The sequence below is a fragment of the Ovis canadensis genome, chromosome 1 (assembly GCF_042477335.2).
Source record: "Ovis canadensis isolate MfBH-ARS-UI-01 breed Bighorn chromosome 1, ARS-UI_OviCan_v2, whole genome shotgun sequence".
NCBI classification, from domain to species: Eukaryota; Metazoa; Chordata; class Mammalia; order Artiodactyla; family Bovidae; genus Ovis; species Ovis canadensis.
The window spans coordinates 279,164,552-279,179,434 of NC_091245.1; positions in this window are offsets into that span (position 1 = coordinate 279,164,552).

The window sequence follows — 14,883 nt, forward strand, 5'->3', positions numbered from 1 at the left end:
AGGAAGAATGAGAGTATTGGCCTGCAAGGGACTTATTTGCTGGGAAAATTACATTAAATTCAGACAACTCAGTGGGTCAGTAAATGGCTTGAGGCAAAGGAATACTTTAAATAAATAGATTTTTTTTTTCTTTTTTAGACTAGAGGAAATAGACATCCTGAAGTTCCAGGTTGGCAGGTATTTTTAGAGTTAATTTGTTGAGTCAAAACACTCAGGGCCATCCAAACAAACATCTTGAGTGAAGAGAAACTTGCCACTTACCTCCAGAGAGATGAGGATTCTGTCTATAGAGCACCTCCCCCAGAGCTGAATTTAGTGTGCAGTGGATGAGTGAACAATAACCTAAGTAGTTCGCTCCGCCTTTGCATACTTTGTACGTCTCTTTCTTAAACGGCACGGGATCAGTCTTCCGAAAATTCCCAGCTGTCGGTCTTAGTTCTGCCGCTTGGCAGCAAGCCAGAGCCGTCCGTTGTGTTAGTCAGGGTGGGCTATGTTATGCGGAGTAACGCACAGTCCCAAGAGCGGCCACGATGGCTCGAGTTGCCTTGGTTACGCGATATGCCGACCGCGGGTGGACTGGTCTGCTCCATGTCCGAGGCTGGCAGAACAGTCGTCACCTTGAGTGTTTCATGTTGCTCTGGGAGAATGAAGATCACCCTGGAGAGCCTCATGCTGGTGTTTAAATGCTGCGGCCGCAAGGCATGCGTGTTTTGGGCTCACGACTCACTGTCCAGGACTAGCGACGTGGCTCCATGGAATCATCTCAAGACCAGATAGGGCAGTCTGTCTTGTGCTCCCGAGTGGAGAGCGGTGGCGCCACAGCTCCAAGAACTGCTTTACTCCTGGCGGCTCACGTCTGCGCGGCCACTGCAGATAGAGATTTCTTCCTGCCGCTCTCGGGGGGCCCAGGTGCTCCGCTCCTCAGGGCAGGCGCTGCCAGAGCCCACTGGCCAAGAAGCGACGCGCTCCGCTGCTCTCACCCTCAGCTCTCCGAATGCAGCATGAGGCCTCACCCCTCCACACCAAGACGTGGGGCCCTATCAATTTTGTCTCTTTTGCTTAAAATACACTTACTTTTGTTGTATATATTTCATCTTCTCAAGGCTTGTTTTCCCTGAACGGGTACGGTGAACAAGAACTTTTAAGAGCTGCTATCTGGAGATGTCATGATCACTATCAAACTTTGAAATTTCGTTTCAAGTCATTACTTCCCTTATTTTAAATGTCGCAATCTGGCGACACAGATAAAACGTTCTCCTGGAAGCATCCGCTCATGTGTCCATTCATCCGTCTTTTTGTGCATTCAGTGAACATTGTGTGCCCACCGGGTGCCGGGCGCCGTGTTAAGAGCTGGGGGTATGGAGGTGGATGTTGTTGTTTAGTCGCTAAGTCGTGCCTGACTGTTTCGCAACCTCTCGGGCTGTAGCCAGCCAGCCTCCTCTGCCCATGGGATTTCCCAGGCAAGAATCCTGGAGTGGGCTGCCGTTTCCTTCTCCAGGGGATCTTCCCGACCCAGGGACCGAACCTACACCTCCTGCATTGGCAGGCGGATTCTTTACCACTGAGTTACCTGGGAAGCACTATGGAGTGGAGAGAGTCCTCCTTTTCAAGAAATATATTTTCCAACTGGACAAACAGAATGTTGAATTTTGAATTCTATTACAATTGCAATACAAATAGAGCCACATAGTGCTGTGGGAACACTTGGGTAGAAGCAAGTAACTCTGGTGGGCATTGAGAAATGTTCCACCGAGGCATTGGACTAAGTCTTGAGAATAAATGAGATTCCTTTAGGCAGGAAAGGAAGCTGGAGGAAGGGTCTTTCAAGCAGAGAGTCCATCATGAGTCAGGGCCCTGAGGAAGACAAAGCTTGTCGTTTAGTGAACTACAGAGAATTCACTGTGGCTGGAACAGGGGGTCTTTACAAAGGATGAAACCAAAGAGCTTCCAGTTGTGAAGATCCTCGGAGACGTACTCTGCATAGACATTATCCTGTTCCTCCAGGGATTTCAGACTCTTACGCCTCCCTTGGTGCAAGCATGAACGGAAATGAACAAAGCAGGTGGAGCTGAGGCCGTCAGGGACTGTGGCAAGCAGGAGAAGAGTCTGATGTCTAAATGCAGTGCTCAGTTTGGCCAATGGTGCTGGATGTCAGACCTTCCAACTTTTAAAGAGAAGCTGCTGATTCAGATTTATATGGAAAATTAAAACATTACATGTTGAGGACTTATCCACATTTTAAAGAACACACGTAGTGGGAAAACATGTCTATGGGTCAAAACCAGCTTAAGGACCCCCAGTTCCATGTCTCTTGCTGCGTGAAACAGGGAGTCATTCAGGCGTATAAAGATAGGATAGTACCATCTGGTCCCTCTGGAAGGATTTCTCTGGAGGCAGAGTGGACGGGAAAATCCTGGAGCCAGGAGAGACTAGCTGATGCTTCAGAACCATTTGAGTGATGACGCAAAGCCCTGTATAAGGACACAACCTTCCAAGTATATAGGGTAGAAGCATGCTCAGTCGCTAAGACTGTTTGTGACTCCGTGGACTGCAGCCCGCCGGGCTCCCCTGTCCTTGAGATTCTCCAGGCAAGAATACCAGAGTGGGTTGCCATTTCCACCTCCAGGGGGTCTTCCCAACCCAGGGGTTGAACTGGTGTCTCCTGCGCATCCTGCATTCGCAGGCAGATTCTTTACCACTGCATGGAAGCCCATGTATGGGGGACGCCCAGTAAATATTTGCAGAGCTGATGAATGAAAGACAGGACGTTTTTAGAGGAGGGACACACATTTTGAGTACTCCTCATGTGGTACCCTTCCTTTGCTAGACTGTTTATTTTTCAAGACCACAACGGTCGTTTACTTTAATGACTGGTGTGTCGTTGTTGACTGGTGTGTGAGATTTAGGCGTGCAGCATAGTGATCCAGTTACACATATGCAGAGATTCGAGCTTTTCAGATTCATTTCCTGCATTGGTCATTACAGAATATTGAGTACAGTTCCCTGTGCTGTACAGGAGGCCCTGTTGGTTGTCTGTTCTGTATACAGTGGGGGGTGTGTGTTCGTCCCAAGCTCCTAATTCATTCCCCCTTGCTGCATCCATTTCCCTTTCAATAACTGTGAGTTTATTTTCAAAATTTGTGTGTCTGTTTGGAAACATGTTCATTTGTATCATTTTTGGAAAACCTCACATATGAGTGATATCATATCATGTTTATCTTTCTCTGGCTTAATTTTCTCTGACAGATGGACGGATAAAGAAGATGCGGCATGTGGGAGCGGTAGAATATTACTCGGCCATGAAAAAGAATGGAGTGACGCCGCTTGCAGCAGCGTGGATGCCCCATGGTCTTTTCTTGATCAGATACGATTTTTCTGTCTCACTCTATGATAAATAGTACTGTTTCTTCTTTAACACACAAATCATTCTGTGCAGGACACAAAGATCAGCAGCTGTCAGAAGAATATCTACTCTCTAGGACTGAACTTTCTGATCCCCTCACGCTATTAAGGAATGCCAGCTACACAGATGGGTCTTATTCCAAGCCCTGCAACTGGACTCTTGGGCTCCGTGAAACTGTAGAGACCCATCTGGATAGCTTGTGTATGTTTCTAGTGAAAACCAAGCTCTGTATCACTATCCATCACAGTATATTATAACTCAGTCTGTCCTACCCATGTGCCTGAGACTGTCTCAATGTTGTTAATTTTTCAGTTAAAAGAACGTGAGTCCACTGAACGCTTTTTTCTCACAGCTTCTTTCCCGCTTTGAAACCACACCTGTCCGCCATTCCACAGTCAGCAGTCTAGAACACCCCGCACTCCCCCAGAAACTCGCATAAAGTCTTAGAATCACTGGGTATTCTTTCCTAAGGTGTGGCCGTTGCTTGTAGGTTCTGCTCCCCGGGCACATCCAGATTCTCCAAGCCACTCAGTTCACTGGACAATGAAATCTTTAAATTCTCAACAAATCACTCTACAAATTGTCATTTTTTAGCTCAGCTTTCCTGAGGTTTAATCTGTATAGGATAAAATGCACCTGTTTTATATATTCTGTGAGTTTCGAAGACAGTGGAGCAGCATGAGCAAATTATACTATTTTCAGCAAACTTCAGAATAAATAAACAGGCAGGACAGAAAGCGAAGAGGGACTAAACAGCCTCTTGATGGAAGTGAAAGAGGAGAGTGAAAAGCTGGCTTAAAACTCAACATTCAAAAATGAAGATCATGGCATCTGGTCCCATCATTCCATGGCAAATAGATGGGGAAACAATGGAAACAGCGACAGACTTTATTTTCTTGGGCTCCAAAATCACTGCATGAAATTAATGCTCCTTGGAAGAAAAGCTATGACCAACCTAGACAGCGTATTAAAAAGCAGAGACATTACTTGGCCAACAAAGGTCCGTCTAGTCAAGGCAATGGTTTTTCCGGGAGTCATGTATGGATGTGAGAGCTGGACTATAAAGGAAGCTGAGCACTGAAGAACTGATGCTTTTGAACTGTGGTGTCGGAGAAGACTCTTGAGAGTCTCCTGGACTGCAAGGAGATCTAGCCGGTCCATCCTAAAGGACATCAGTCCTGAATATTCTTTGGAAGAACTGATGTTGAAGCTGGAACTCCAATACTTTGCCACCTGATGTGAAGAACTGACTCACTGGAAAAGACTCTGGTGCTGGGAAAGACTGAGGGCATGAGGAGAAGGGGACAACAGAGGATGAGATGGTTGGATGGCATCACTGACTCAGTGGACATGAGTTTGAGTAAGCTCTGGGAGTTGGTGATGGACAGGGAAGCCTGGCGTGCTGTAGTCCATGGGGTCACAAAGAGTCAGACATGCCTGAGCGACTGAGCTGAACTGAACTGAGCCTTGGGTGTCTGACTACCTAGATTCTAACCCTGGTTCAACTACCTATATGACCTAGAGCGTCTCCTAATTTTCTGCCGCGACTTTCTTATCCTTGTGATGGAAATAATCACTGTAACCACCTCCTCTGGTAAGTATATGCCCAGTGTTTCAACACAGCTGGTACTCAATAAAGGCTCACAATTGCTTCTTTTGTTAATTTTTTCATTATGAATGATTCTAGTAGAAAAGAAATCCTGGGGTTTAAAGAAAAATAAAAATGAATTGACTGGAATGTAAGTGGGGTAGGAGCAAGTCCCTCCTGGGTGACTTGCTGGTGTGCCGGGGGTAAACAAAGCCCCGGAATAATGATGGCTGCTGCTTCTGGAATATTTATTTTTTTACCTAAATATTTTGGAAGAAAGTCTTTTTCTGTTGCATACCCTGGCACTGAATACAACGTTTTGCATGCATTTTTAAGGAAAACAAGTGTCTTTGCGACTTGGACGGGGGGCGGTGAGGGTGGGACCTGCGTGGGGACTGCGTTTGCTTCTTTCTGCTGCTCCGTATCCTCCATTGCCTTGATGGAAACGTTTGCAAATTTCAGACCATCCACCTAGCGGCATTTACCTCAAGGTGGTCAGAACACCTATTTTTGTGTGCTGAGAATGCTGCCAAAATGCAGAATCTTTGCCATTAGTCAGCGTTCACAGTTTAGATGAAAAATCAGGAAGAAATGTATTAAAGTGGAAGCTTGGGAAGGTCAAGTCACCAGGAACAGAATTCTAGTTCTGGTTCTATGACTCATCAGCTCGTTTCTTGATGTCTTCCCAACGACCATTCCCATGGACCTAGAATAAATGCGTGCTGTTGAAAGATCTTGTGATAGACACCTAATCCTCATTATCTCAGTTTCCTAAACCATAAAATTGGAACAGCAGATCTCAGACTTGAGTGTGTTCAGGAATTAGCTAGAATGCTCATCGCGATGCTCTAAGTCCGTATATTCAGGTTCAGTAGAAACAAGCTGGGATCCAGCAATCCCCATGGATTTGAGAAAGGAGGGCTGTAAGGAGGAAAATCCAACTCAGAACTAAAGCGCTTACTGCCTTGTTTATTCTCCCTGGTACGTACACATGCTCACGCGGGCCCGTGCACTGAAATGCTGTTCCCTGGTACGTGCACATTCTCACACGGGCCCATGCACTGAAATGCTGTGTGAGGACTGCTTTCGGCATAGTGAGATCCAGCTGCTCCAACAGTGTCACCAACCATCTCTTGGTTCTGCTTTCTTCTGTTTTAACTTGATTCTCGGTCTGATTGTCCCTTCACTGGAGTAAGCCACCCTTCCAGGCGTCCATTCTTCTGACACAGGAACCCCAGCCCAAAGAGCTTCCCTCTTTCTCAAAGTTTCCAGCTAAAGAATTAAACCTGGTTGTGACTGGATCAACTTACATCCTATACCCAGACCTGGACTCAGCGCCCTGGTCAGGGGCTGTGGCACTCTGACTCACTAGTCTTGGGTCGAATGCCCACCTTGGATTCAGGAATGCAGCCATCCTACCCAAATCAAGTAGGCTGCAATTAGGGAGATATGATTCTCCAAGATAAATGGGATTATGTTTCCAGAAACAGGAAAAATGGATGCAAGAACCTACCAGAACCGTAGGTTTCCAGCCACTACCTTACATTTTTTGGAAGCACGTTGGTGAGAATGATGGAGAAGGAAATGGCAGCCCACTCCAGTGTTCTTGCCTAGAGAATCCCGTGGACAGAGGACCCTGGTGGGCTGCTATCTATGGGGTCGCACAGAGTCGGACACGACTGAAGCGACTTAGCAGCAGCAGATGAGAATGAGCCAGCTGCTCTGTTACAGACAGACAACCTATGTATCGATACATTGAGGCCTTCAGCTTTCCAGGAGATCCAACAGGGCCTGGGAAAGGCTTAGGTTATTACAGTCCCTGACCCAGGCACCTCATCCATTCACCCCAGTGCTTTTCACTTCAGGTGTCGCTCACTCGTTTCCGACTCTTTGCGACCTCGTGGATTGCAGCATGCCAGGCTTGCCTGTCCATCACCATCTCCTTGAGCTTGCTCAAACTCATGACCATTGAGGCAGTGATGCCATCCAACCATCTCATCCTCTGTCGTCCCCTTCTCCTCCTGCCTTCAGTCTTTCCCAGCATCAAGGTCTTTTCCAATGAGTCAGCTCTTCCCATCAGGTGGCCAAAGTGTTGGAGTTTCAGCTTCAGCATCTGTCCTTCTAATAAATATTCAGGACTGATTTCCTTTAGGATTGACTGGTTTGATCTCCAGTGTTTTGGGCCGATCTTAAACATTTTCTGTGTGTTCCAGAAGGATGACTTATATGCAGCTCACCTGTGACTTGCATATTGCAAATCAGTGGATTTTGAGAATCATTCATAGTTTGGGGTCATTTCTAAAACAGTAAGGTTATTATTTTAAGATCTAAGTAATTATTCTAAGGTAACTTGGAAGTTGATTTATCCAACTGAAAGGACAACAAAAGCTCCAATGATGTTGCGAAAGTGGGACAGAACAGACGAGCAGGACCAGCAGTTGACTCCTATTTTGACTTGGTTTTCAGTTTGGTTTCATTCAGTATTCTTGGGCAGATACAGTCTATCCCACCTAAGGGATACAGTCCTCCTCTCGATCTCAGCTAATGTCTGGAACACTAAGGGACGCACGTTGTGCACACAGAGCCGAAGGATAAGCCGGCAACAGCCTAGGACGGACCCAGAGCTAACTGCCGGCCGTCGGATATGTTTCAGGCGGGTTATGTGCAAGTTCCTGGCAGAAGGGAATTCTAATGAGTGGACCGTCAGCCCATTCGTTTCTGAAGTGAAGAGACTACTATGTTTTCTTAAACTCAGTAAGATGCGTGAAATAAGCGAAGTCTGCCTCTTCATTTCACTACTGTGATTGGTTCAGGTTCAGATGGTCTCTCCATGCCCTCCTTTCCTGCTTTCATCTCCAAAGCAGCCCATTGTGCCAGAGGAAGTGGTTTCAGCCTGTGGTTCTAGAATGACTAGACATCCACAGGGAAAACAAACCGGAAACCCTTGACCCCTGCCTCACACCACACACAGCTGCTCATCAGCAATGGATTACAGCTGTAAATGTGGAAGCTGAAAGCCTGAACTTGTAGAGCTTTCTGTTTTAGAGCATACATTGAAGAGACAAAGTTTGCTTAGGGAAGGCTGAAGAATAATAATCATAAAGAAAAAACTAGATAAAATACATATTAAAAATTTCTCCTCATTAAAGAAAAGGGAAAGACTAAAGCCTGAGAAATCTGTATGCGGGTCAGGAAGCAACAGTTAGAACTGGACATGGAGCAACAGACTGGTTCCAAAGAGGAAAAGGAGTACGTCGAGGCTGTATATTGTCACCCTGCTTATTTAACTTCTATGCAGAGTACATCATGAGAAATGCTGGGCTGGAAGAAGCACAAGCTGGAATCAAGATTGCCGGGAGAAATATCAATAACCTCAGATATGAAGATGACACCACCCTTATGGCAGAAAGTGAAGAGGAACTAAAGAGCCTTTTGATGAAAGTGAAAGAGGAGAGTGAAAATGTTGGCTTAAAGCTCAACATTCAGAAAACGAAGATCATGGCATCTGGTCCCATCACTTCATGGGAAATAGATGAAGAAACAGTGGCAGACTTTATTTTTTGGGGCTCCAAAATCACTGGAGATGGTGACTGCAGCCATGAAATTAAAAGACACTTACTCCTTGGAAGAAAATTTATGACCAACCTAGGCAGCATGTTAAAAAGCAGAGACATTACTTTGCCAGCAAAGGTCCATCTAGTCAAGGTTATGGTTTTTCCTGTAGTCATGTATGGATGTGAGAGTTGGACTATAAAGAAAGAATTGATCCTTTTGAACTGTGTGTTGGAGAAGAGTCTTGAGAGTCCCTTGGACTGCAAGGAGATCCAGCCAGTTCATCCTAAAGGAAATCACTCCTGAATATTCATTGGAAGGACTGATGTTGAAGCTGAAACTCCAATACTTTGGCCACCTGATGAGAAGAACTGACTCATTGGAAAAGACCCTGATGCTGGGGAAGATTGAAGGTGGGAGGAGAAGGGGACGACAGAGGATGAGATGGTTGGATGGCATCACCAACTCAATGGACATGAGTTTGAGTACACTCTGCGAGTTGGTGATGGACAGGGAGGCCTGGCGTGCTGTGCTTCATGGGGTTGCAAAGAGTCGGACACGACTGAGTGACTGAACTGAACTGAAAGCCTGGGAATCCATGATTAAACAAGCATCACCGTCAAGAAGATTTCCTCTCTTGTGCCTTAGTTCGAATTGGTTTGACTTGTAAATGCTAGAACAGACTGTGAGCTTGAGCAGAAAAGGGAAAAGCCCGCTGGGGCTTTTCATGAGATCCAGAGTCAGGGGTGTTATGGGGCCACCGGGAGAGGAAGTGCTGAAGCGCTGAGGGGCGCCCATCACTCTCCTTTCTCCGAACCTCGCCTGTCTTTCTTCCTATGGCTGCCCCGCTGCTCCTCTCCTTGCTTATGTAGCTGAGCGTGGTTGCAGGTTGTTACTGAGCCCTGGATATCCCAGCAGAGCCACCCAGAGACAGGACTGCCTTTCTGTCTCCCACAGTTCTCAGGAAAGAGTCTGCTTGGTCCGCCTGAGGCCGTGACCACCGTTGGTCCAACAAACTGACCAAAGGACTGTATTTAAGGAAACACAGCAGCTCTTTGCATCTCTGAGGCGGCAGGGCGAAAAGAAACTGCATTTCAGCTGACGCTCACTTGACATTCCCTTTTTATGGCACAAGAGTCAGAGTAGATGAAAGGTTGTACTTGGTCAGTTTTTAATGACTGCAAGTTTGAATGTGTTGACATACTATCTCTTTGGTTATTTAATCTCAGCATCTCTGCGTTTCTACCAGTTGACTGATACATATTAAAGACCATAAACAAAATTAGTTTATTTTTTAAATGGGCAAATTTATTTTTGAATTATTAGCCAAGATCTATCCAAATGCAGACATGCTTTGTTCTAGTCTGGATATGCAATAAAATTAATTTAAATAACTTCAATCAGCTTCAAAAACAGCAAATTTCAAGACAATTAGGTTAACTTTAAGAATTCATATTTATTGAGTTAACAGATGGTAAATTAAAAAACAATGAAGTTAATTTTTTAAATCATTCATTGGATTAGAAAAACAGACATTTAACAAAACTGTTTTTAAGCTGGATTTTTTTTTCATCCCAATATGCATATTTTAAGATTCCAATTTGGGGGACTTCTGTGAAGACACCGAGTGAGTTGCAATATATGAATACACTCCTCCAGCAAATTACTTTTTTAAAGGCTTTAAAGCCATCTGCAAAAGAATTTTGTGCACCAACAATAAAAATATGAGAAAGAAGTATATTCCAGATATTGGAAGGAGTGGAGAGTCTACTTTGTCGCATGTGCACTGTAACATGTGTCTGGGCCTTCTGTGTTGCCTGCCCTGGCACGCTTCGGGAGTTTCCTATGCCTGCAGAGTAAAAGTTACTCCTGGGCAGAACTGCATTTCAGTGGTCAAACACAGGACTTCCCTTTGATGACTCCTTGGGCCTTGAAATGACTTGAAATATATGAGCATCCCAAAAGCTTCTCCTTTGTTCACTTTGCTTTCTCCTTTGTTTTCTCTGTAAGTGCTAAGCGTGGACTCTGTCGGCTTATAGGCGACGGGGAATTTCATGGAAGTCCACCAAAGGTGTGGGAGCTTTTCCTCTGCAGGTGGAATTGGAAATAACACCGCTAATAAACTAAGGTGATCTTTGCCTTTCACTGGCCATTGTCAGTTTTAAGCGATGGCATGTTTAGAACCTGAGTTGTGCATATGGAAGCAAAAGTCTTCCGTACAAATGGTTGGATTAGATGTTTGAACGGCTCATTGTTCAATTGCTCTTATAGTTCTTTCCTCACCTGGGATAGTTGCAAACTGGAACCATTTATTTCATGGTCCTAGAAACCCCTTGTCTAACATGTGGTCTTACTTTACATTGTAAATCTAACATTACTTGGTCAGTAATGTTGAGAACTATATTCATTGATTTTGAAAGAAAACTTTATTAATCATAATTTGAGTTAAAAACAGATATAAAAGCACACTTATTGACATTACTGTGCTAAAAATTATTTTGTTTTTGTGCATTTGAAACTGTTCAGCCCCTAGTCCCTTTTCTCCTTGAAATAATTTTTTTTATAATAGCCTTTTGATAATACAAGTCTTCTTAAGAATGCAACTATAATGGTATAGCAGGACAGACTGTATTGTTTTTAATTAAACAGGTAAAATTAAGCATAGATTGTGACTAAATAAAACATTCATTAGATAAAATTTCTGTTTTGCAAAAGTGGAAATAAAGGATAAAGAAGAAAAACTTCATAACTAGTCCAAACATTCAAAGAAAATGAATAAAAGTTCAAAGGATAAGAGAAAAATGGGCAAATTATGGAGCTCTCACTTAGGATGTAAGCTTCTTGGGAGCAATAAACGTCTTATTGCAACCGTACCCCTAACAGAGCAGTTAATATATAGTGTATACTATTAGTGTTATATAAATACTTCTTAAATTTGTGAATAAAATAATCGATGTTTCCTTGAAAATGAAGCAAGTGGATCAGAAGTAAAAAAGTTATAACTGAAAGACATTTTCTCTATATAAAAACTATAGTGATATTGTAAGGTTTCTTTTGGGCAAAATTAAGGAATGGAGATATATGTCTGGTCATAGGCTGGTTAATTTTTAAATTTTAGGACAAACAAAATTCCTGCAAGTATCTAAGAATACATCACACACACACACACACACACACACACACACACACTTGTAGATCACCTTCATGTTTCTTATTTAGCACAAGAACTTTTTAAAGACCATTGGTCAATTTCTACGCAATTTTAGAGAAACAAGTTGGATTCTGCAAGTTTTATGCCTACCCAATTACTGCCTTATGTGTAAACACAACAGAAGAACATTTTAAAACCGGCAAAGTACCAGAAAATAGAACAACTAAGAGTGTTTTCTGTAAAAATTGCAAAGAGAGAGCTTCTAGATGACCGAGAAGTGAGACAATATGAAAATTCAAGAATAGGAAATTTCAGGGAAAATGGTTAGTGCTAACTAAGCCTTGAAGGTGAAGAAAAAGTAATAAATGATAAAAGCAGAGTGAACATTGGAGTGATTGAGAATCGATGCTGGTGACTAGATTTTTCCTTAAGGAAGCAATGTTTTCAATAAAATAGTTCTGAAAAGGAGGTTTTAAAATTTTTAAATAAAGAGGCTGTAGCTAATGATCACGATGTGGAAAGAGAAACTGGACAAAACAAAAAAAAATCATTAAAAGTTTTGATTTCTTTTTAAATAATCAGGTAAGAATGTATTTAAAGATTGTTGGGAACAGTTTATTGTAGATACTAATTGAATGGGAAGCATAATATCTGTTTTATAAGTAACTGTGGAAGATAAAAATGCATGACATAGTCCATGCGGCAAGGCAAGGTGGAGAGAGAGCAATAAGAAACTGTGGCAGGAAATATAACTTCCAATCAATTACGGGCGTTTGTAGCACAGTTCTGTTTCTTTTCTTCCATTTCTCACATTCTCGAGCTTTGGATAACGTTTCTTACGTTAGAAAATACGCCGTTGTTGAGGAACTTGCCGCGTTCACTGGGTGAGGGTCCGGGCTGTGGAGCCAGGTGGCCTGCGCCAGCGCTCACCAGGTGCGTGGCCATGGGCACGTTGTTGAGCTTCTGTTTCTAAGTTTATCCTGTAAAATGAGGGTAATTGTAGCACCTACCTCACTGGGTGACTGAGAGGATTAAATGTGCTTAGAAGACGGTGTGGAACTTACATATGTGTCGTCTAGCATTGTTATTGTTAATTTACAAATAAACCTCGCTGCTTCACAGCTCCTTAGTGACCAGACAAGATGACATTTCCCTTTAGCTGGGCCTTAGATAGGACTTCCACTAGTACAAGTTTCGTTTTTATATGTAGGTTGCACTTTGTCCTTACTATGAATTACCCAATGCAGAGATTTCTAGAAACCTACCTACTATTGGTTGAAGGGACACTTGTGAATTCTCTCCAAGGAGCACTGTCAAAAATCAAATTTCTATATTTTTTTTTCCACTTTCAAGAAACTCCATCTCTCTGCTTGTGTCCCGTCTCTGAGGACATGGGCATGAGCAATTGAAACTGCCCACTGAAGCCAGGATTACATTCATTTTACCAGCCTTGAGTTAGAAAAAATATGTATTTACCTCCCCCGTTTCCACCTTCCTCTAGCTGCGCGACTCTTTCCAGCTCCTTGATCTGACAGTAGACAGCTGTTGAAGAAATGGGACATTTGTTGTGACTCGAGTTTTATGAATCGCACACCCTATAAAGCCTGAAGATGTGCCTTGAAATGTTATCCCACGCGGCAGATCCAAAGAATCTAGATTTCGGTAGAATTTATTCACGACTTGAAACAGTTGCAGTGAAGTAAAAAAAATCGAAACAAAACAAAAAACCAAACCAGAAAGCCAAACGACTGTTAAGATGCCAGGATGTACTAACTATCTTAATGGGCTAATGAAGCCAGGACACCTTATAATAGCCTCTGCCACTTGTATTGACAGGTGTTGACAAGGTGAAGTATCACAGTGCCTGCAAGAGGAAAGGTGACAGTTGGCGTTTTCGCCTCTGGAGGAGCAGTCCCTCTGACGTGTCTGCTTGGGTTTCAGGGCAGCTGCCCTCTGCTCTTCTGAGCCTGCATCTTGTAAGCACCCAGGGGTGAACCTTCCAAGGTGAGCGGCGCTCTGCTTAATGTTGGCTCTCTCCGTACCTGTCTCTCCCAGACCCTACGGCGTTCATGAATAATGTCCCTTGGTTAAACTCCCTCATAATGATCAGCTCTATAAAGTGGTAAATGCCTAACAAACTGCCTTAACGTCTGAGTTTCTCATTTTTGCTGGAGTTGTTATCGCCTTGATTCATGAAGGCAGGCTTGGGTTTATCCACCTCCAACTCCTTCCAGGATTGGCCCTGAGCCTTTCACGCTCTCTCTTCCAACAGTTAGGTTCTATTAGCGCACATACCACTTTTGAAGACGTTTGCTAGGTCAGCAGGTAGCATTTCACAATTAGTGACGATTGACCACGTGAAGAGCAAGAAAATAGTAACAGTGATAGTAGCCGTGAAATTCCTGTCCTCTTTTGGGAAAATGGGTCGAAGGATTCACTCAGTTCAGTTCAGTTCAGTCGCTCAGTCGTGTTGTACTCTTTGTGACGCCATGAACCGCAGCACGCCAGGCCTCCCTGTCCATCACCAACTCCCGGAATTTACCCAAACTCATGTCCACTGAGTCGGTGATGCCGTCCAACCATCTCATCTTCTGTCATCCCCTTCTCCTCCTGCCCTCCATCTTTCCCAGCATTGGGGTCTTTTCAAATGAGTCAGCTCTTCGCATCAGGTGGCCAAAGTATTGGAGTTTCAGCTTCAACATCAGTCCTTCCAGTGAACACCCAGGATTGGTCTCCTTTAGGATGGACTGGTTGGATCTCCTGGATTCACCCAGCAAATGCTAAACCAAGTCAATGACAGGGTGACGGACTATGTTACTAAAAGGTGATCTCGAGATTATTACTGTATTTTGAACTAGTTTCTTATGTAGCCAAACACTAGACAATGTCTTATTCTTACAGTACAATTGAAGGGGATTTCTTGTATTTATACTACCACATGAGGTAAAATGGAATTGAGTTTGGTCCTCTCTTTAACAAACCATCAGTGTCTGAACTTGGGGAAAATTTCTAAACAATTCTGGGCCTCAGTATCTCCACTTGAGAATAGGAACAATGGTATTTATCTATTAGGTTATGGCAGGAACATGTCATACCACAAAACTCCTGGTTCCTAGCAGTCACTTAATAAATGGTAGTCCTCCTCATCCCTGCTTGTGTAGATAACACACCACTCAGGTTTCATCTTCA